Below are 25,063 nucleotides of genomic sequence, written 5' to 3' on the forward strand. Positions count from 1 at the left end.
ATGGCTTGTCTTTTCTCTGCCCGTCACAGGAATTGAAACCAGATTCTTAACGTCTAAGTCTGCAGACATGCCGCTGTCACTAATGAGGGGGCATTGCTGATATACAATGTTTATTATTTTCCAGATTTACCCTTTTCAACCATTACATTTAAAATACGGTTATAATTTCAAGAATGTCCGTTTTATCATTTATACAAGGTAATGAAACCCGATTTTTTTTGTTCCAAAATTACGATACTGAAACCTAGTTTACAATACCCTGATAGTGTCTCTGTAGAATACACAAGCCCCGGCTTCATGTTCCTGAACTGAGATATTGAAAACTAGTCTAAGTTACTCAGTTACTGTCTCTGTAGAATACACAAGCCCCGGCTTCATGTTCCTGAACTGAGATATTGAAAACTAGTCTAAGTTACTCAGTTACTGTCTCTGTAGAATACACAAGCCCCGGCTTCATGTTCCTGAACTGAGATATTGAAAACTAGTCTAAGTTACTCAGTTACTGTCTCTGTAGAATACACAAGCCCCGGCTTCATGTTCCTGAACTGAGATATTGAAAACTGGTCTAAGTTACTCAGTTACTGTCTCTGTAGAATACACAAGCCCCGGCTTCATGTTTCTGAACTGAGATATTGAAAACTAGTCTAAGTTACTCAGTTACTGTCTCTGTAGAATACACAAGCCCCGTCTTCATGTTCCTGAACTGAGATATTGAAAACTAGTCTAAGTTACTCAGTTACTGTCTCTGTAGAATACACAAGCCCCGTCTTCATGTTCCTGAACTGAGATATTGAAAACTAGTCTAAGTTACTCAGTTACTGTCTCTGTAGAATACACAAGCCCCGGCTTCATGTTCCTGAACTGAGATATTGAAAACTAGTCTAAGTTACTCAGTAACTGTCTCTGTAGAATACACAAGCGCCGGCTTCATGTTTACCAGCTATGATACAGAAAGCAGTGTAAGGTACTCAGTATCTCTTTACAATATTATTCCCATTCCAAGTTTGTTGAAAATACTCCATAGTTGTAATACATATGTAATACACAAGTCGAGATAAACGGTTGCGATTACTAGTACCTCTACGCAGGTAACACACCACTGTTCAAGATAGACAGTCGTAATTACTAGTACCCCTACGCAGATAACACACTACTGTTTAAGATAGACATCCGTAATTACTAGTAAATCCAAGCAGGTAACACACTACTGTTGAAGATAGACAGACGTAATTACTAGTACATTCAGGCAGATAACACATTACTATTAGAGATAGACAGCCGTAATTACTAGTACACCCAGACAGATAACACACTACTGTTCAAGATAGACAGTCGTAATTACTAGTCCATCCAGGCAGGTAACACACTACTGTTCAAGATAGACAGCCGTAATTACTAATACATCCAGGCAGGTAACCCATTACTATTAGAAATAGACAGCCGTAATTACTAGTACATCCAGACAGATAACACACTACTGTTCAAGATAGACAGTCGTAATGACTAGTACATCCAGGCAGGTAACACAATACTGTTCAAGATAGACAGACGTAATTACTAGTACATCCAGGCAGATAACACACTACTGTTCAAGATATACAGCCGTAATTACTAGTACATTCAGGCAGGTAACACACTACTGTTCAAGATAGACAGTCGTAATTACTAGTACTTCCAGGCAAGTAACACACTAGTATTCAAGATAGACAGCCGTAATTACTAATACATCCAGGCAGGTAACCCATTACTATTAGAAATAGACAGCCGTAATTACTAGTACATCCAGACAGATAACACACTACTGTTCAAGATAGACAGTCGTAATGACTAGTACATCCAGGCAGGTAACACAATACTGTTCAAGATAGACAGACGTAATTACTAGTACATCCAGACAGATAACACACTGCTGTTCAAGATAGACAGCCGTAATTACTAGTACTTCCAGGCAGATAACACCCTTCTATTTCAGATAGACAGCCGTTATTACTGGTACATCCAGACAGATAACACTCTACTTTTCAAGATAGACAGTCGTAATTACTAGTACATCCAGGCAGATAACACACTACTGTTCAAATTAGACAGTCGTAATTACTAGTACATCCAGGCAGATAACACACTACTGTTCAAATTAGACAGTCGTAATTACTAGTACATCCAGGCAGATAACACACTACTGTTCAAGATAGACAGCCGTAATTACTAGTATATCTAGACAGATAACACACTACTGTTCAAGATAGACAGCCGTAATTACTAGTACATCCAGACAGATAACACACTACTGTTCAAGATAGACAGTAGTAATTACTAGTATATCTAGACAGATAACACACTACTGTTCAAGATAGACAGTCGTAATTACTAGTACATCCAGGCAGGTAACACACACTGTTCAAAATATACAGCCGTAATTACTAGTACCTCCAGGCAGATAACACCCTTCTATTTCAGAGAGACAGCCGTAATTACTAGTACATTCAGGCAGGTAACACACTGCTGTTCAAGATAGACAGCCGTAATTACTAGTACATCCAGGCAGATAACACAATACTGTTCAAGATAGACAGTAGTAATTACTAGTACATTCAGGCAGATAACACACTACTGTTCAAGATAGACAGCCGTAATTACTAGTACATCCAGGCAGATAACACACTACTGTTCAAATTAGACAGTCGTAATTACTAGTACATCCAGGCAGATAACACACTACTGTTCAAGATAGACAGCCGTAATTACTAGTATATCTAGACAGATAACACCCTTCTATTTCAGATAGACAGCCGTTATTACTAGTACATCCAGACAGATAACACTCTACTTTTCAAGATAGACAGTCGTAATTACTAGTACATCCAGGCAGATAACACACTACTGTTCAAGATAGACAGCCGTAATTACTAGTATATCTAGACAGATAACACACTACTGTTCAAGATAGACAGTCGTAATTACTAGTACATCCAGGCAGGTAACACACACTGTTCAAAATATACAGCCGTAATTACTAGTACCTCCAGGCAGATAACACCCTTCTATTTCAGATAGACAGCCGTAATTACTAGTACATTCAGGCAGGTAACACACTGCTGTTCAAGATAGACAGCCGTAATTACTAGTACATCCAGGCAGATAACACAATACTGTTCAAGATAGACAGTAGTAATTACTAGTACATCCAGGCAGATAACACATCACTCTTCAAGATAGACAGTCGTAATTACTAGTACATCCAGACAGGTAACACTCCACTGTTCATATTAGACAGTCGTAATTACTAGTACATCCAGGCAGATAACACATCACTCTTCAAGATAGACAGTCGTAATTACTAGTACATCCAGGCAGATAACACACTACTGTTCAAGATAGACAGCCGTAATTACTAGTACATCCAGGCAGGTAACACACTTCTGTTTAAGATAGACAGCCGTAATTACTAGTACATCCAGGCAGGTAACACACTACTGTTCAAGATAGACAGCCGTAATTACTAGTATACCTAGACAGATAACACACTACTGTTCAAGATAGACAGTCGTAATTACTAGTACATCCAGGCAGGTAACACATTACTATTAGAGATAGATAGCCGTAATTATTAGTACGTCCAGGCAGATAACACATTACTATTAGAGATCGACAGCCGTAATTGTTAATACGTCGAGGTAGATAACTCTCTGCTAATCATGGTAACAAGACTTGAATGATGGAGTGCCATCATTCCAGATCCGTAGTTCGATATACTAATCACTGGTCTATAATATGATCATAAAATACGTAAGACACCTGCGCAGTTCCATCCACATTGATCGAGTCCTGAATTTTAGGGTTGTAAACCCTCAAGCTTGTCTCTGATTCACTGGGGATCTACAGATGCATTAAATACACGTAATTTTAGTATCTTGTCTACATATACATGATATTTTGTTGTTTATCGATTTGTGATCTCAACAGAATGACAGTTGGAACCAGTCCAAGACGAATGATGTAATTAAAAGTAATCCAGTGACGAACCTATTGAATCATCAGTTAGGGCTAGAGTTATTGTAACCTTAATCTACGTTAAACTGGTTTATTTATTAAAACACACAACAAAATAGACAGCCGTTCTTTTAACAAGCAAAAAAAATTGGATTTCACTATTCTGATAAACATTCTTTGAAGCTTCTACTAATTGCTCTAACAAAGTGTGGTTCAAACTTTTCCGTAACATTTTTCTTAAGTAGAACGAATGGTAAAAAACATATTTCATGTATCACCTATGAAATTCTTTTCCTTAGAAAAAAGATATATATATATATATATCTAACTTTTCAATTACAATATTATAGTTGCTACATCTGAAAAGTGCAATTATAGTTTTCATATGAGCTATAGCCAAGACCTCAATATCTTTATAAACATGTAATTCGGCTACTTATTACGGCTAACGACCAGGTAGCGTGACAGTACACAGCCCTAACGCATCGTACGGTAAAGTAGTTTAAAACATACTAATAACTTTATATCAGTATACAAATTAGTTATGTTGAATTTCAGTTAGGCCCAACAAAACTCTGGCGTCACCTAGCGTATGAGGCTTTCACGAATGATTAGGGTTTGTTTAGTAGTAGTTTCTAGAAAGAAATTAACACACTACGTGATACATTTAAAAACAATGCATGTGTGTAGGTCTGTTTGTCCGTACATGTAATAATAAATGTTTCTGTTTTAAACATTCGATTTTTGTATATATATATAGGATATAAGTAAAATAACCATGTCTCTGCACGTGTAGAGAGACATATTTTGTGTACCATTTCACCGGTTCTTATTTCATTAAGTTTGGCATGGCCAGGTGTTAAGACACTCGACTCGTAGTCTGAGGGTCGCAAGATCGAATCACCTTCACACCAAACATGCTCGCCTTTACAGCAGGGGCGTTATAATGTGACGATCAATTCCACTATTCGTTGGTAAAAAGAGTAGCCCAAGAGTTGGCGGTGGGTGGTGATTACAAATTGCTTCCCCCTAGTCTTACACTGCTAAATTAGGAACGGCTAACGCAGATAGCCCTTGTGTAGCTAGACGCGAAATTCAAAACAAACAAACAAGTACTCTTCCCGCAATTCCTGCGTTGCAAATGACGAAGAGTTTATAATCACACTGTGATGTAAGACTTTGTGAAAAATAAAACAAACGATGCAGTTTATGACTATGGTTATCCGCTAGGGAAGTTTTAACACCAATTAAAACACTGAATTTTCTCCCTCTAATTATGGAGTCTTTTTTGTCAGTTCTAGTCCAAGCAACACGCTGTCGTTCTTTACACCAACCACAGGTTTCATACATAAAACTTAGATAATGTTGTTAGCTCATATACTTAAAATAGAAAATAAAACTCACATCTGTTTCGGTCCAGAGAAGTTCGTTACTTTCTAATGGGAGTTCTTGGTAAATATTAATTATTACATGTTTCTTCCAACTTTTTTCTTGTCACGATCCATTTTCTTTTGCCGGTTTTCATGTTCATTGTCTCTACCCCATCTCCCATCTATAATCATTGTCTCTACCCCATCTCCCATCTATAATATATTTACACTTTCTTGTTTGGGTGAACACAGTTTTCCAGTCATGACGTAATGCGTGCACAGTAGAAAAGAAACTTATTTTCAACTAACGTTTGTTTTTGTTTTGTTTTTTAATGGACACGTTCTTGAAAAATATAATTGATACAAATACGGTAGAGTGCAAATTGTGTTACGTATTACACCTGATCCTGTGAAGACTCGTCGGAGATTTTAATGAGTTTCTGTTTATTGTAAAGCGACTCCTCCTTAAATCGCCAGTGACTCATTTTGAAAACGCTGATATATTTGAACAATTAAGAAAATTATTTTAATAAATCGTTTTACGGAACAATTATCATCTTTCATCTGATTTAAAAAATGTCCCTTAAAAGTTTATTCTGTAAATAAACGAACTTTCTAATTTAATTACTAGTCTCACACAGGGACAGCAATAAGTCTGTGGATTTACATCACTATAATCAGCGATTCAGTTCTCCTGGGTGGACACAGTAGATAGCTCGATGAGGCTTTGCTATCAGAAAAACACACATTCAATGTCTAAATCAAAAGAATTGCCCATTAAAATATAATACCTGAAATTTGTAAAAATACTGATACTTGTAATTAAAGTTCACCGACTCGTTTTTTATTATCTTCAACATAGGCTTTCACAGGACTATAACATAGGCGTAAGAGTATTAAATATTGTGTCTTTAACTAATGTAACACAACATAAAAATTAATTTAATTTTTCTAATTATTTCACACCGACTGACTGTGGCGCAATTATATTCAATTAAAGATCGCTAATAAACTAAATATAACACAATATCTGTTCGAAATCAACAGGAAAACCAAGAGCAATCAATTTAATATTTTACGCTAACTTTTAATGCAAATGTTAGGCTTATGAATCTCAGTGTCAAGATATTTAATAACAAATTTATAAAGCAGATGGATACATTAGGATATCGGAATTACATATCAACCACCTACTACAAAGTTAAATACACATCAACCAGCTGCTACAAAGTTAAATACATCAACCAGCTGCTACAAAGTTAAATACACATCAACCAGCTACTACAAAGTTAAATACACATCAACCAGCTGCTACAAAGTTAAATACATCAAGCAGCTGCTACAAAGTTAAATACACATCAACCAGCTGCTACAAAGTTAAATAAAGTAAACAAAATATCAAAGTTCATTAAAGCAGCAGTTAAAAACTGAAAACAGCCGACACCTTAGTTGAACAAATTAGTTAACTATTACATAGAAAGTAGTATTAAGTTAAAAACTGAAAACAGCTGACACCTTAGTTGAACAAATTAGTTAACTATTACATAGAAAGTAGTATTAAGTTAAAAACTGAAAACAGCTGACACCTTAGTTGAACAAACTTGTTAACTGTTCCATGGAAAGTAGTATTAAGTTAAAAACTGAAAACAGCTGACACCTTAGTTGAACAAATTAGTTAACTATTACATAGAAAGTAGTATTAAGTTAAGAACTGAAAACAGCTGACACCTTAGTTGAACAAACTTGTTAACTGTTCCATGGAAAGTAGTATTAAGTTAAAAACTGAAAACAGCTGACACCTTAGTTGAACAAATTAGTTAACTATTACATAGAAAGTAGTATTAAGTTAAAAACTGAAAACAGCTGACACCTTAGTTGAACAAATTAGTTAACTATTACATAGAAAGTAGTATTAAGTTAAAAACTGAAAACAGCTGACACCTTAGTTGAACAAACTAGTTAACTATTACATAGAAAGTAGTATTAAGTTAAAAACTGAAAACAGCTGACACCTTATTTGAACAAATTAGTTAACTATTACATGGAAAGTAGTATTAAGTTAAGAACTGAAAACAGCTGACACCTTAGTTGAACAAATTAGTTAACTATTACATAGAAAGTAGTATTAAGTTAAAAACTGAAAACAGCTGACACCTTAGTTGAACAAACTTGTTAACTGTTCCATGGAAAGTAGTATTAAGTTAAGAACTGAAAAGAACTGACACCTTAATGAAACAAATTAATTAACTAACACAGTAAGTAGTATTAATAATAGAATGGTCTCTAACATAAATACTTAGTTTAAATTTACGGCTTTTATCTAGTTCTTTAAGATATATATATATGTAAGAATTAACTGAACTGAAATAATTCAGGTTATTAAAATCGAACCAATGAACACTATTTAATGGGATGATTAATAACAATAAATAATTTTATATAAGTTTACGTTTAATTTTTTTTTAGAGAAAGCAAGTTTTGGAGATTATCCGATTTTAAAATATTAAAGGTGGTCCAAAACTAATTTATAAACATTTATTTAAAAACAAATGTGTACAAATTATTTATTTTTAAACAACCTGTTTTATATAAGTTTCTTCAAAATACATTAAAATTTCTTACTAAAGGCCTTTCACTAAAATGCTACAAAAGACCTTCTAATTAGGTGCTACAAAGGACCTTTCAGTAAGGTTGTTGCTTTGAAAGTTATCTGTGCTCTCTCTGCCCACTACGGCCATCAAACCAGGGTTGTAGCGTTGTGAGTCTGCAGACATACCGCTTTGGCACTAGGGGGCATTTTCAATAAGGTTTAATAAAGTCCTTTCAAAAAGGTGTTATAAAAGACATTTCACAAAGGTGCAACAAAACACTTTTACGAAGGTTTTACAAAACATATCTCAGAAAGATACCACAAGGGGGCACAACAATTCACCAAATTTTTTTACCAAATAACTTCTTTTGTGAAGATATTATAACAAATTCGTTTGTTTTGAATTTCGGGCATAGCTACACGAGGGCTACCTGCGCTAACCGTCCCTAATTTAACAGTGTAAGACAAGAGGGAAGATGACTAGTCATCACCACCCACCTCCAACTCTTGGGCAACTCTTTTACCAAAGAAGAGTGGAATTGATCGTAACATTATAACGCCCACACGGATGAAAGGGCGAGCATGTTTAGTGCGATGGGGTTTCGAACCCGATCTCTCAGATTACGAGTCGAGTGACTTAACCAACTGGCCATGCCAGGCCTCGTTGTAAAAGAAACTTCTCAAACGTGCCACAAAACACCTTACTGATAAATGCATTTTGTACAGTCATACACATTTAATATATTTAGAAAAACAAACAATCTTGGAATAAGTTAAACTTTATTTATTCAATTCGTATTTCAAATTCCCTGTAATCTTAAGAAACGTTGTTTTGTTTTGAAGGTGTGTCTTGATTAAAACAGCAGTATATTTAAGGTTTATCAAACATAACACTTTATCAGATTCTCAACTGCCATTATCATTAGTTACATGTACAAATGTGTTTTGTGTGAAATTAAAAAATTAAAATTTAACACTGTTTCTATAATTTAATTGTTATCTCGTAAATACACAAACACAAAACGGTTAAATTAAACAAAGTATTCTTAGCTCTCATTGGCGGTCCTGCATGGCCTGTTGGTTAAGGCACTTGACTTTTTATCCGAGGGTCGCGGATTCGAATCCCCTTCAAACCAAGCATGATCGCTCTTTCAGCCGTGAAGGTATTATAATGTTTCAATCAATCCCACTATTCGTTGATAGAAGAGTAGCTCAAGAGTTGGAGGCAAGTGGTGATGACTAGCGGTATTCCCTCTAGTTTTATACTGCTAAATTAGAGATAGTTAGCGCAGGTGGCACTCGAGTAGCTTGGTGTGAAATTCAAAACAAACAAACTGAAACTCTCCTCCGTGAGATATAATATGAGAGCTTAGAAAAGATCACTGAATTAAATAATTCACACGTTAATAAGGTGTGTGTGTGTGTGTTTTCTTATAGCAAAGCCACGTAGGGTTATTTGCTGAGTCCACCGAGGGGAATCGAAGACCAGATTTTAACGTTGTAAATCCGTAGACTTACCGCTGGGGACTACACGTTAATAGAAATTGTCTTGTATGTGTTAATATAAAGGTTTCAATTAAAAAGAAACTCTCTTTTTAATTATCTTTTCTGTTTTAATCTAATAAGTTTGTAAACACGTGCGAACATTTTCAATCTAAATTACTCCGAACAACGCGTAAGAAGTAATTTTTATAAACACACTTATTATGAAAAAGAATAACATTTATTTTGACATTACTAGGATATTCTCTGTCACCTTTGACAACGTTATTTCATAGTCACTTGAAATGCTTAAACCAGTAGAATTTGTACAAATGTTTTTGGCATATACTATAGTGCGTTAGATTTCAAGTCACGAACCAGTCTGAACCTCGTGCGAAACTAATTAAAGAGATGTCAACTTGCCAACCTGGACGGTGAAATATAGCTCGGTCGGACAGGGAAAGGTTTATATACCACCGTCGTGAAATGTGTAAGATAAATTAAAGCGTTGTTTGTGTTTGTTATTTACATAAGTTTATTACGAAAATCTGTTATACACAGGTTTTCTAACAATCCTGAGTTTCTTTAGTGTATAAGTGACACGAGCGAAAGTGATGCGTGAAAAACAAAACAATATCAATGATTACGAGTTATGCACGAGAAATTCAGATGTTATACAGATAGCTGTAATGGTTAATAATTACGATGTAGTCTTGTAATGCATGATAGCGCTGTGTAACGAGAGTTACATTCGTGAAATTTTGATGTTATAGGGATATTTTTTACCGTAAACGATCACTGAAAGATGTTTGTCAGATCTATAATCCAGTACATCGATTAATACATCAACCCTTAGACCCGACTTAAGATTAAGGCTTTCGACTCGTATTCTGAAGGTCGCGGGTCCCCGTCGCATCAAACATGTTCGCCCTTTCAGCCGTGAGAGCGTTATAATGTGACGGTCAATCCCACTATTCGTTGGTAAAAGAGTAGCTAGTCTTGGTACTAAATTAGGGATGGCTAGCACAGATAGCCCTCGTGTAGCTTTGTGTGAATTTCAAAACAAACATGAACCATTAACTTTTCTTTAATTATGAAACTAATAAATTAGAATATAGCTCACATGGTCAGGAAAAACTCCGAATGGGTTAGTAAACGCGTTTTTTTTTCTGTTTTCAGATTTCGGGTTCACATTTTGTGACTTACGTGCGGTTGCTTTCGTTGTGTTTCCTGGACGTTTCTTTATTCGCATTGATCGTTAACTATTACAGAGAATGGTTTGTCACTGATAAAGCTGTGGAAGGTATTTCTTTTCTGTGGTGGATGGACCAAGCAGATACCCCGATGTGGCTTTGCTATAAGAAAACACACAGACACTTCTGTGACATTATAAATGACTTATATTGTGTGTCACTGACAAGGTTCTCGAAGGTAGCTCTTGTTCATGACGTGACAAATGACTTATAATAATGGTTTGTCACTGATTACATTCTGGAATGATATTCAGAGTATAATATTTATAATGGCTAATAAATGAAGATATGACGTGTACAACACAATATCTATACTGGACAACAATCTAGATTTCATTTTCATAAAAATGGAATGGGTTGAGTTTATGTGTTTGACATGATGCCACATAGTTTATTTAATGAATTAATAATGTCACATAGTTTATTTAATGAATTAATGGTGTCACATCGTTTATTTAATGAATTAATGATGCCACATAGTTTATTTAATGAATTAATAATGTCACATAGTTTATTTAATGAATTAATGATGCCACATAGTTTATTTAATGAATTAATGATGTCACATAATTTATTTAATGAATTAATGATGCCACATAGTTTATTTAATGAATTAATAATGTCACATAATTTATTTAATGAATTAATGATGCCACATAGTTTATTTAATGAATTAATAATGTCACACAGTTTATTTAATGAATTAATGATGTCACATAGTTTATTTAATGAATTAATAATGTCACATCGTTTATTTAATGAATTAATGATGCCGCTTAGTTTATTTCATGAATTAATAATGTCACATAATTTATTTAATGAATTAATGATGCCACATAGTTTATTTAATGAATTAATAATGTCACATAGTTTATTTAATGAATTAATGATGTCACATAGTTTATTTAATGAATTAATAATGTCACATCGTTTATTTAATGAATTAATGATGCCACTTAGTTTATTTCATGAATTAATAATGTCACATAGTTTATTTAATGAATTAATAATGTCACATAGTTTATTTAATGAATTGATAATGTCACATAGTTTATTTATGATTTCTTTGTTGAAATTCGCGCAAAGCCACTCTAGGGCTATCTGCGGTAGTCGTCCCTAATTTAACAGTGGTAGACTAGAGGGAAGACGGCCATTTATCGCCACCCACCGTCACCTCCTAGACTACTCTTTAATTACCAACGAAAAGTGGGATTGACCGTATTATTATAACTTCTCCACGGCTGTAAATGCGAAAGTGTTCAGTGAAGGAATTCCAATTTGGTTGTAAATCTGGACCAGGTCACTCTCGTTCAACAAGTTCATAAAGGATATTAGATCATACCTAACTCTAACATAAAATGTGCCTAGAAAAACACCCTCCGTGCAGTGAACTATCCTTCAATTACTTTTACAATTCCTTTCATAATGCTTGTAATACTCTTAATGAAACTTTCTACAGTGTTCTGTAATTAGGCTTAAGTGAATCAGTGTGTTTCACTTATTGTCATTTGTAAAGTACTGTTACTGAGAGAGTTACACGTGCCTCATGTCATGTTTAGGGCCGTGGCAATCGAGCAGTAGTGACACAATCTGTTTACCAGCTTTTTAAAGCACTAGTTCAAAACGGTTTCATAGCACGTGATGTGCTCTTGGCCAATCACGGCAAAGAATTTATGCTAGGAGTAGTATGCTATTTTATACTAGTCACTCATAAAATATCCAGTATTCCAATCATACTGTAGATCAGTGGTTCTCAACCTTTTTTACGCCCCGCACCCCTAAAACATTTTAATATGTTCTCGCACCCCTCACAGTATTTATTGATTTAAGAATAAAGGTGAAGGTGGACGAAACAAATTGTTATAATTAGTTTTTAATGATAAAAAACAAAAACGAAACATTTGTAAAAGAAAAAATATTACAACAAACTAAAAGTTGCATAAACCCTACGTGGTCTACAAAAAATACATTTTCATCCATGCATGAAATGAAATTTCTTTGAATTTGAAATGTTCAAATGTTCATAAACCAATTTAAATGTAATGGCTCTTTTGTTCCAGTTTATTTCTTACGAGTTTTTTCAAAGCGTGGCACTTTGTTGCTGATAGCTATCTGCAAGTCTACCTGTGCACCCAAGTGATTTCTAGATTTTGTCTTGATTGACAAAAGGGCAGTAAATCCAAACTCTCATAAGTATGTCGTCACGAATAGGATGAGCACATTTAGTGATTTTTCACAAAGTCTTTGAAACATGTTCATTGTCGAACACCAATATTGTTCCAAAGTTTTGCTTTTAAACTGCATTTCAAGAATTCGATTTGAGCACAGTTCAATAAGATCTTCCTTCAGTTCTTCATCATCCAACATATTATCCAAATTGAAGGAGTATGGATTCATAATCCATTCTTCAGAAGTTTCCAGTTCAAATGACTTTGATTCCAAATGATCCACAGTTTCTTCACACACACATCGACTCATCCTCACCTACCATTTCTTCAAGTGATGGAAAATTTTAAAGATTCCATCTTTTAACTCGTCGACAGCAAATATGTAACTTTTCTTTGAAAGCATTTAACTTTTCACAGCATTTCAATATGTTTATGTTTTTCTCTTGAAGAGATACACTCAGGTCATTCATACGAGTGAACATATCACTCAAATAGGTTAGTATTTGGTTGAATTCTTGTGATTCTATTTCTCTGGGCAGATCATAGTCACGTTCCCTCAGAAAAGTTTTGATTTCTTCTCACAGTTCAAAGAAGCGCGTTAAAGCTCTCCCACGTGACAGTCAGTGTGGAAAAGCGAAACTGAATGCTCACTTCCAAAATATTTACAAAACGACTTGAAGAAGCGGTGGTTCAGAGCGCGCCCCTAATCCAGTTGATGGTCACAGAAGTGTCAAGGACCTTTTTCAACTTTGGAGGCAATGTTTTTGATGCCAAAGCATGTCGATGAAGAAAACAGTGAGTACCTTGCATGTGCGGAATCTCTTGTTTCATCAGTGCAAGAGATCCTGATTTATTTCCTAGCATAGCAGGGGCACCGTCGGTACACACAGAACCAATAATTTGGATATCTAAACCATATCTCACAAAGAAGTCTTTCACACACTGGAAGACATCTTTGTTTTCAGATCTTCACAGAACAGGAAATCCTCCCTTATGGCACCATCATGGACATACCTCACTAGTGTGACGAGTTGACTGCAACATCAGTTGTTTCGTCCAATTGTAGAGATATTTTCAAGGGACTAGCCCTGATATCTGCGATAACTTGGTCTAAAATGTCCGAACTCAAATCACTAATTCGGTTTTTGAATAACGTTATTTGATAACGGCAATAATTTAAACTTGTTTGATGTTTCTTTTCCCAGAACAATTGTTGCCATTTCTATGCACACGGTTTTATCACCTCTTCTGCAATTGCATGGAGCTTCTTTGATTAGGCTGCTTTACACGCCAAGTGGTATGAAGCCATCAGCAGTGGTTTGTCAGCAGATATAAAACCTAATTTTGGAAGGGTTGCTCGAGAATCAAAGCTGGCCCTTCCACCTTTGAACGATTCAACATCATGGTCTGCAACAGCTGCTCCACCATGTCGGTTGTTGAAGTGTTCCTGCAGCTTAGATGGCTTAAAATTTGCGTTTGAAAGGACAGCGTCACAAAGCATGCACTGGGGTTTTTGCAGATCCTCAGTTGTTCCGATGCAAGTGAAACCAAACTTCACATAATCATCATTCCATTTCATTTTCTTTGACATAGTGAAGATTTTTTTTGCACGAACACAGAATCAACAATACCATGACTACCATAGCATCACGCATGGGTTTATATACTCTGCGAAACTTTCTAGAACATTCTCGAATATACGTCACATGACATCATCGATTAATTTTGAAGTTTCTCGAGTCACGTTCACGTGAAAACATAACATAAATAAATAATACACACTTTAAGACAGCGTTCACGAACGTAACCTAATTAGTTGTGCCGAGTATTTAGGTCACGTTTACGTTTTGTGTGTTGTTTGTTTACAGTTGTACATTAAGATTTCGATCTGCGCCGGTGACGGTAGAAACGATAGTTTATCGTAACAAAAAGCTACGTCTGTAACAAGAAAAATAAGAAATAAAAATCGAACAAAATTTTTGAATATATAGGACAGTACCCTTAATATAAACATAAACACTATATAGGACAGTACCCTTAATATGAACATAAACACTATATAGGACAGTAAGTACCCTTAATATAAACATAAACACAATATAGGACAGTCCCTTAATATAAACAAAACAAACTGAAATGTTATCTCGCACCCGTGGTTGGGGACCACTGCTGTAGATATTTTGTGCAGTGTATTTTCACCGAACACTGAATATTAGCTACTATCACGCTTACAAAGCTCATTTCTGTTGTCTTTGTTTGGCCAGGTGGTTAAGGCACTCGACTTGTAATTTGTGGGTTGCGGGTTCGAATCCTCCAAACATGCTCGCTCTTTCAGTTATGGGGGCGATATAATGTGACATTTAATCCTACTATTCGTTGGTAAAAGAGTAGCCCAAGAGTCGGCGGTGGGTGGTGATGACTAGTTGTCTTCTCTCTAGTTTTTCACTGCTTAGCAAGAGACGGCTAACGCAGATAGCCCTCGTGTAGCTTTGCGCGAAATACACGCCTTTGCTTTATCAACTTTTCATCTACTAAGAGATACTCGACCCACACAATAACCTACGAAACGCCCATTAAAGTTTATTAACGAGACAGTTATCTAATACCACGTGAATCAGAATACGTTTAAACGTCACATATCAATTAATGTTTACAAATCAGAAGCATGTGTGTTATGTTCACACGCGATATTTACCATCCAACACTACTCCCTGTTAACACTACTTAGCATTCGATCGCACGGTGACCATTGGTCGTATTACATATATCTATGTACAGGGTAGAGGAAAGTTGACTATACAGTTCTTTAATTTGGAACAAAGTTTAGTTTGTGAAGTCTCACTCGGATATAATAATTTAATCCTATTAATATTTTACTTAACTTTTGGAACAGTACTAACTGTATAGTAACTTCCCTCCTTATAACTGTGTGTGATTTGGTTTGTGAATTTCGTGTAAAGCTACACCAGAGCTATGTGCGCTGTCCGTCCATAATTTAGCAGTTTAAAACTATAAGGAAGACAGCTTGTCATCATCACCACCCACCGCCAACTCTTGGGCTGCTCTTTCATCAACGAATAGTGGACTGATCATCACATTATAACGCCCCCACGGCTGAAAGGCCGAGCATATTTGATGTGACAGGGATTCGAACTCGCGACTCTTGGATTACGAGTCGAGTGCCTTAAACACCTGGACATGCCGGGCCAAGTGTGTGTGTGTGTGTGTGTAAGCATGTATTATCTATAGCCCGGCATGGCCAAGCGTATTAAGGCGTGCGACTCGTAATCTGAGGGTCGCGGGTTCGCATCCCCGTCGCGCCAAACATGCACGCCCTTTCAGCCGTGGGGCGTTATAATGTTACGGTCAATACCAGTATTCGTTGGTAAAAGAGTAGCCCAAGAGTTGGCGGTGGGTGATGATGACTAGCTGCCTTCCCTCTAGTCTTACACTGCTAAATTAGGGACGGCTAGCACAGATAGCCCTCGAATAGCTTTGTGCGAAATTCAAAAAACAAACAAGCATGCATTATCTATTATCATTATCTTTAATGTGAAGAATATACTTCAGAGTAGCATTTCCCATCACAAAGATTACCATTTTCAGAGCAACAGAGATGTGAAATGTAATAAATAAACTAGAGACTGTATTCACCCGAAATAAATATTAAAAAATATTTTTTATTTAAAACAACGTTTCACTTCTGTAACGTCTTCAGTGTTAATATATAAATAATTTTTAATATTCATCTGGAGTATAAAGGTCGTTTTTTTATTAACTTTTATCAACATGTGTAACTCCCTTCAATATGTAGTACAAATTTTGAAAAGCCAGTCAGTCGTCTAAGAATACGACCAACCTTTACTGAATAGGGGGATTGACTATCACTGCTATAATCTCTCACTGATGGATTGACTGGAAATTTAGACCTTCCGGTACGTAGTCCGGTACGTTAATAATCATGAAACGCCTGGCATAATAAAAAAATATATAAACTTTGGGTTTAAGTTTTAATGTACGCTTGGGACCATAAGCTTTAGTTGTCTGTTCAAACAAGGCTTTACGTTGCCGCTTAGAAGCTTTTGTATATCGCTCGACATCGTGGTTTCAGGGCGGAGACAGCAGGTATTGAGTGATTTCTTAGAGGTTTATTTGATTTCTCCAACAGTTTTGTAACAGTTTTACAACATTATACACGCATGCTTTCTCATATTCTGCTTGTAAATTACACAACATAATAAAGCAAACTAAGAGACGTTGGTTTAATGCAGTGCTCGCTGTTATGCTAAAAGGTTGTTAACTCTACACACCTATTCCGTTTTATGTGAGTCACGTGTTACTTAGTTCTTTAAGCCTTAAGAACCTACATCTTTTTACGACGTTGCACTAATTTAACCCTACACCTTTCCCGCTAAAGTCCAAGCAAGCGTTAGTAATTACGTAGAGACTTCTTTATGGCAGACGACTTTAATATAGAAAAAAAAGGTCTGCACATTAAAAGCTCGGTTCTTGAACTTGTTTTGTTTTATTACGAATTTTGAAGAATTTGGAAAGGTTAAAAGACGCTAATGGCGCAACATCGACACGTGAACAGTCAAAGCGTTTTTTGTCAACCTGTACATCCTGACTTTGGCCAATAGGAATAAAGTTAATTTTGTAAGTGTGAGATAATAAAATATCCCGACACCAGCTTAACCGCACAGATGTGATCAGATTTATTATTCTCTAATATTAATACGTTATGTTTATTCTATACTTGCAGGAGTTTGAATGTTGTATTTCGTGCTGATATAATGCTCGTTTGTTTTTCAAATTTGCGCTAGCCATCCCTAATTTAGCAGTGTAAGACTAGAGGGAAGGCAGCTAGTCATCACCACCCACTGCCAACTCTTGTGCTACTCTTTTACCAACGAATAGTGGGATTGACGATAATTTATAACGCCCCCATGGCTGAAAGGGGGAGCATGTTTAATTGGCGGGGATTCGAACCCGTGACCCACATATTGCAAATCGAGCGCTTTAACCACCTAACCATGCCGGTTCGTCACTAAAAATGAGACACTTGATATTTGGAAACGAAATATCGAATATCAATGATAGAAATTATAAAAGTAGATAATCAGTAATGAAAAAACTATATATATATATATAATGTATAAGACAATGGGTCACAATGTTTAGTTTGATGCATTTATCTGAAAATCGTCATTTTGTGGTAAAGTACCATGTTTGGGAATATAACGTATATCGGTATACATAACACCTGTCCAAGATGGCTGAGATGTGTAAAGTCACCAACAGATAGGTACTACATTCATGCCATCAGAATTTACATTTTTTTAAGAGATACAAACTGTAATAATTTTCTTTTTACTGTAATCCTCACAAGTGTAGATATTCTCACAGTCTTTTATAATCATTGCCATCTTGCTAAATACTGTACAAATCATCTAGGTCCTAGCACATTTGCACTTTCTATTGAAATCCTTTTAAGTTTTACAGCCACATTTGAGAAGTTCTCTTTAGCTCTTAGATGTCATCGGTAGTGCAGTCCTATCATGTTCTCGTACTTGTGAGACATTCCTTACCCATCTGAAGGTCTGCATCAGTGCAGTTGGCATTCATATCTGGCCTAAGCACTGCCCCATGTGGAGGGACACTTATTTTGTGTGCTGGAATAGGCATTAGTAATAGATGGAATTGCTTCATTTGGTCTCTCTTTACGTGTAAATAGATCCTTGCGTGTACGTGAAGCCTACAAACTGTACTAACTGAAGAATCAAACTATCTCTAATATTGAAGCATAAGAAACCATTTTGAAAGATTGCGTGACATCATTATGAGGTTTCCTGTTCTTCCATGCAGTTTTGTTTTTTACTGATATTTAAGATATTCGGTCATAGAAAACATGATAAACAAGCAAGGACCTTGATATCCCTGGTTCAAGAATGGGTGAAATTACATGCAGAGGTATCTACCTCAGGTGCTCACCAGTTCCTACAGCTCGTCCATGTTGATCTCTGGAAACGTGGTGATATCTAGTACAAGAAGTGTTTCCGTATTATTACTTTAGTGCTATCCTGCTTGAGAACCTGGTGTCAGCTTTCTAGTGGCAAGTCACTGACGTATCTGGGGTACGGCATGGACAGGTTGTTATGGCGCTCGACTAACAATCTGTGGATTCCGGGTTGGAATCTTTATCATAGCCATTGGGCGTTATATATTACGGTCAATCTCACTATTTATGGGTGAAAGAGTAGTCCAAGAATTGGCGGGGAGTGGTAATGAATAGTTGCCTTCCTTTTAGTCTTACACTGCTGAATTAGGAACGGCTAGCGCAGATAGATCTCGTGTAGCTTTGCATAAAAGTTAAAATCAAACAGACAGAAATTTGTAAATTGGCGTCATATCTCTTTCTTTGACGTTCTTTTCTGTTGTCACCTATGTTCTCGTGTGATTGGTCGTTCCATACACACATAAACTCCAGTGCTACATCCCTCACAAAGTAAAACCAAACCTATTGGAATTGGCAAACATCCGAAGTTATGGAACTGTCGAACGACAGAATTGTATACAGCACCAATGGCAGCTCAACACTGCAGTTATCCTGAAGTATTACTTAGCAAAACACAAAAACAAAACACATTTAGTCGAGACTGTTGAAATCTCCTTTTCTGTGTGAAGGGGGATATTGGCCTACATTATCTCTAAAACCTTTTCAAATCTTTTAGAATCTTAATTTTGTTCAGTCTTTATGAAGAGCCACCTACATACTTTAGGCTTACTCCTACTTACATCATATTATTACTGGTAAACTGTAACAGTCTACTAGTAGTAAGCTGTAACAACCTACTGCTGGTAAGTTTTAAAATTTACTGTTGGTAATCTGTAACAATCTACTTTTGGTCATCCTCAACGCTCACTGTTGATAAGTTGTAATAATCTACTATTGTTAAGTTTGGACAGTCTACTGTTAGTAGCTCTAACATTAACTGCTGGTAAACTGTAACAATCTACTGTTGTTAAGCTGTTACAATCTATTTTTGCTAAGCTATAATAATCTGCTATTAGTAAGTGATAATAATTGTTGTTAAGCTGTAACAATCTACTGATAATAAGCTGTAACAATCTACTGATAGTAAACCGTAACAATCTACTGATAGTAAGCTTTAACAATCTACTGAGAGTAAACTGTAACAATCTACTGATAGTAAGCTGTAACAATCTACTGATAATAAGCTGTAATAATCTACTGATAGTAAGCTGTAACAATCTACTGATAGTAAGCTGTAACAATCTACTGATAGTAAACTGTAACAATCTACTGATAGTAAGCTAAAACAAACTAATGAGAGTAAACTGTAACAATCTACTGATAGTAAGCTATAACAATCTACTGATAATAAGCTGTAACAATCTACTGATAGTAAGCTGTAACAATCTACTGATAGTAAACTGTAACAATCTACAGATAGTAAGCTGTAACAATCTACTGATAATAAGCTGTAACAATCTACTGAGAGTAAACTGTAACAATCTACTGATAGTAAGCTGTAACAATCTACTGATAATAAGCTGTAATAATCTACTGACAGTAAGCTGTAACAATCTACTGATAATAAGCTGTAATAATCTACTGATAGTAAGCTGTAACAATCTACTGAAAGTAAACTGTAACAATCTACTGATACAAAACTGTAATAATCTACTGATAGTAAGCTGTAACAATCTATTCATACTAAACTGTAACAATCTACTGATAATAAACTGTAACAATCTACTGAGAGTAAGCTGTAATAATCTACTGATAGTAAACTGTAACAATCTACTGAGAGTAAACTGTAACAATCTACTGATAGTAAGCTGTAACAATCTACTGAGAGTAAACTGTAACAATCTACTGATAGTAAGCTGTAACAATCTACTGATAATAAGCTGTAATAATCTACTGATAGTAAGCTGTAACAATCTACTGATAGTAAGCTGTAACAATCTACTGATAGTAAACTGTAACAATCTACTGATAGTAAGCTATAACAATCTAATGAGAGTAAACTGTAACAATCTACTGATAGTAAGCTATAACAATCTACTGATAATAAGCTGTAACAATCTACTGATAGTAAGCTGTAACAATCTACTGATAGTAAACTGTAACAATCTACAGATAGTAAGCTGTAACAATCTACTGATAATAAGCTGTAACAATCTACTGAGAGTAAACTGTAACAATCTACTGATAGTAAGCTGTAACAATCTACTGATAATAAGCTGTAATAATCTACTGACAGTAAGCTGTAACAATCTACTGATAATAAGCTGTAATAATCTACTGATAGTAAGCTGTAAATAATCTACTGAGAGTAAACTGTAACAATCTACTGATAGTAAGCTGTAACAATCTACTGATAATAAGCTGTAATAATCTACTGATAGTAAGCTGTAACAATCTACTGATAGTAAGCTGTAACAATCTACTGATAGTAAACTGTAACAATCTACTGATAGTAAGCTATAACAATCTAATGAGAGTAAACTGTAACAATCTACTGATAGTAAGCTATAACAATCTACTGATAATAAGCTGTAGCAATCTACTGATAGTAAGCTGTAACAATCTACTGATAGTAAACTGTAACAATCTACAGATAGTAAGCTGTAACAATCTACTGATAATAAGCTGTAACAATCTACTGAGAGTAAACTGTAACAATCTACTGATAGTAAGCTGTAACAATCTACTGATAATAAGCTGTAATAATCTACTTACAGTAAGCTGTAACAATCTACTGATAATAAGCTGTAATAATCTACTGATAGTAAGCTGTAACAATCTACTGAGAGTAAACTGTAACAATCTACTGATAGTAAGCTGTAACAATCTACTGATAATAAGCTGTAATAATCTACTGATAGTAAGCTGTAACAACCTACTGATAGTAAGATGTAACAATCTACTGATAGTAAACTGTAACAATCTACTGATAGTAAGCTATAACAATCTAATGAAAGTAAACTGTAACAATCTACTGATAGTAAGCTATAACAATCTACTGATAATAAGCTGTAACAATCTACTGATAGTAAGCTGTAACAATCTACTGATAGTAAACTGTAACAATCTACAAATAGTAAGCTGTAACAATCTACAAATAGTAAGCTGTAACAATCTACTGATAATAAGCTGTAACAATCTACTGAGAGTAAACTGTAACAATCTACTGATAGTAAGCTGTAACAATCTACTGATAATAAGCTGTAATAATCTACTGATAGTAAGCTGTAACAATCTACTGAAAGTAAACTGTAACAATCTACTGATAGAAAACTGTAATAATCTACTGATAGTAAGCTGTAACAATCTATTGATACTAAACTGTAACAATCTACTGATAGTAAACTGTAACAATCTACTGAGAGTAAGCTGTAATAATCTACTGATAGTAAACTGTAACAATCTACTGAGAGTAAACTGTAACAATCTACTGATAGTAAGCTGTAACAATCTACTGATAGTAAACTGTAACAATCTACTGATAGTAAGCTGTACCAATCTACTGATAATAAGCTGTAACAATATACTGATAGTAGGCTGTAACAATCTACTGATAGTAAGCTGTAACAATCTACTGATAGTAAGCTGTAACAATCTACTGATAGTAAGCTGTAACAATCTACTGATAATAAGCTATAATAATCTACTGATAATAAGCTGTAATAATCTACTGATAGTAAGCTGTAACAATCTACTGATAGTAAACTGTAACAATCTACTGATAGAAAACTGTAATAATCTACTGATAGAAAGCTGTAACAATCTATTGATACTAAACTGTAACAATCTACTGATAGTAAACTGTAACAATCTACTGAGAGTAAGCTGTAATAATCTACTGATAGTAAACTGTAACAATCTACTGAGAGTAAAATGTAACAATCTACTGATAGTAAGCTGTAACAATCTACTGATAGTAAACTGTAACAATCTACTGATAGTAAGCTGTACCAATCTACTGATAATAAGCTGTAAGAATCTACTGATAGTAGGCTGTAACAATCTACTGATAGTAAACTGTAACAATCTACTGATAGTAAACTGTAACAATTTACTTATAGTAAACTGTAACAATCTACTGATAGTAAGCTGTAACAATCTACTGATAGTAAGCTGTAACAATCTACTGATAGTAAACTGTAACAATCTACTGATAGTAAGCTGTAACAATCTACTGATAGTAAGCTATAAAAATCTACTGATAGTAAACTGTAACAATCTACTGATAGAAAACTGTAATAATCTACTGATAGTAAGCTGTAACAATCTATTGATACTAAACTGTAACAATCTACTGATAGTAAACTGTAACAATCTACTGAGAGTAAGCTGTAATAATCTACTGATAGTAAACTGTAACAATCTACTGATAATAAGCTGTAACAATCTACTGATAGTAAGCTGTAAGAATCTACTGATAGTAAACTGTAACAATCTACAGATAGTAAGCTGTAACAATCTACTGATAATAAGCTGTAACAATCTACTGAGAGTAAACTGTAACAATCTACTGATAGTAAGCTGTAACAATCTACTGATAATAAGCTGTAATAATCTACTGACAGTAAGCTGTAACAATCTACTGATAATAAGCTGTAATAATCTACTGATAGAAAGCTGTAACAATCTACTGATAGTAAACTGTAACAATCTACTGATAGAAAACTGTAATAATCTACTGATAGTAAGCTGTAACAATCTATTGATACTAAACTGTAACAATCTACTGATAGTAAACTGTAACAATCTACTGAGAGTAAGCTGTAATAATCTACTGATAGTAAACTGTAAGAATCTACTGAGAGTAAACTGTAACAATCTACTGATAGTAAGCTGTAACAATCTACTGATAGTAAACTGTAACAATCTACTGATAGTAAGCTGTACCAATCTACTGATAATAAGCTGTAACAATCTACTGATGGTAGGCTGTAACAATCTACTGATAGTAAGCTGTAACAATCTACTGATAGTAAACTGTAACAATCTACTGATAGTAAGCTGTAACAATCTACTGATAATAAGCTGTAATAATCTACTGATAATAAGCTGTAATAATCTACTGATAGTAAGCTGTAACAATCTACTGATAGTAAACTGTAACAATCTACTGATAGAAAACTGTAATAATCTACTGATAGTAACCTGTAACAATCTACTGAAAGTAAACTGTAACAATCTACTGATACAAAACTGTAATAATCTACTGATAGTAAGCTGTAACAATCTATTCATACTAAACTGTAACAATCTACTGATAATAAACTGTAACAATCTACTGAGAGTAAGCTGTAATAATCTACTGATAGTAAACTGTAACAATCTACTGAGAGTAAACTGTAACAATCTACTGATAGTAAGCTGTAACAATCTACTGAGAGTAAACTGTAACAATCTACTGATAGTAAGCTGTAACAATCTACTGATAATAAGCTGTAATAATCTACTGATAGTAAGCTGTAACAATCTACTGATAGTAAGCTGTAACAATCTACTGATAGTAAACTGTAACAATCTACTGATAGTAAGCTATAACAATCTAATGAGAGTAAACTGTAACAATCTACTGTTAGTAAGCTATAACAATCTACTGATAATAAGCTGTAACAATCTACTGATAGTAAGCTGTAACAATCTACTGATAGTAAACTGTAACAATCTACAGATAGTAAGCTGTAACAATCTACTGATAATAAGCTGTAACAATCTACTGAGAGTAAACTGTAACAATCTACTGATAGTAAGCTGTAACAATCTACGGATAATAAGCTGTAATAATCTACTGACAGTAAGCTGTAACAATCTACTGATAATAAGCTGTAATAATCTACTGATAGTAAGCTGTAACAATCTACTGAGAGTAAACTGTAACAATCTACTGATAGTAAGCTGTAACAATCTACTGATAATAAGCTGTAATAATCTACTGATAGTAAGCTGTAACAATCTACTGATAGTAAGCTGTAACAATCTACTGATAGTAAACTGTAACAATCTACTGATAGTAAGCTATAACAATCTAATGAGAGTAAACTGTAACAATCTACTGATAGTAAGCTATAACAATCTACTGATAATAAGCTGTAGCAATCTACTGATAGTAAGCTGTAACAATCTACTGATAGTAAACTGTAACAATCTACAGATAGTAAGCT

Source organism: Tachypleus tridentatus, chromosome 5 (genome assembly GCF_004210375.1).
Source record: "Tachypleus tridentatus isolate NWPU-2018 chromosome 5, ASM421037v1, whole genome shotgun sequence".
NCBI lineage: Eukaryota > Metazoa > Arthropoda > Merostomata > Xiphosura > Limulidae > Tachypleus > Tachypleus tridentatus.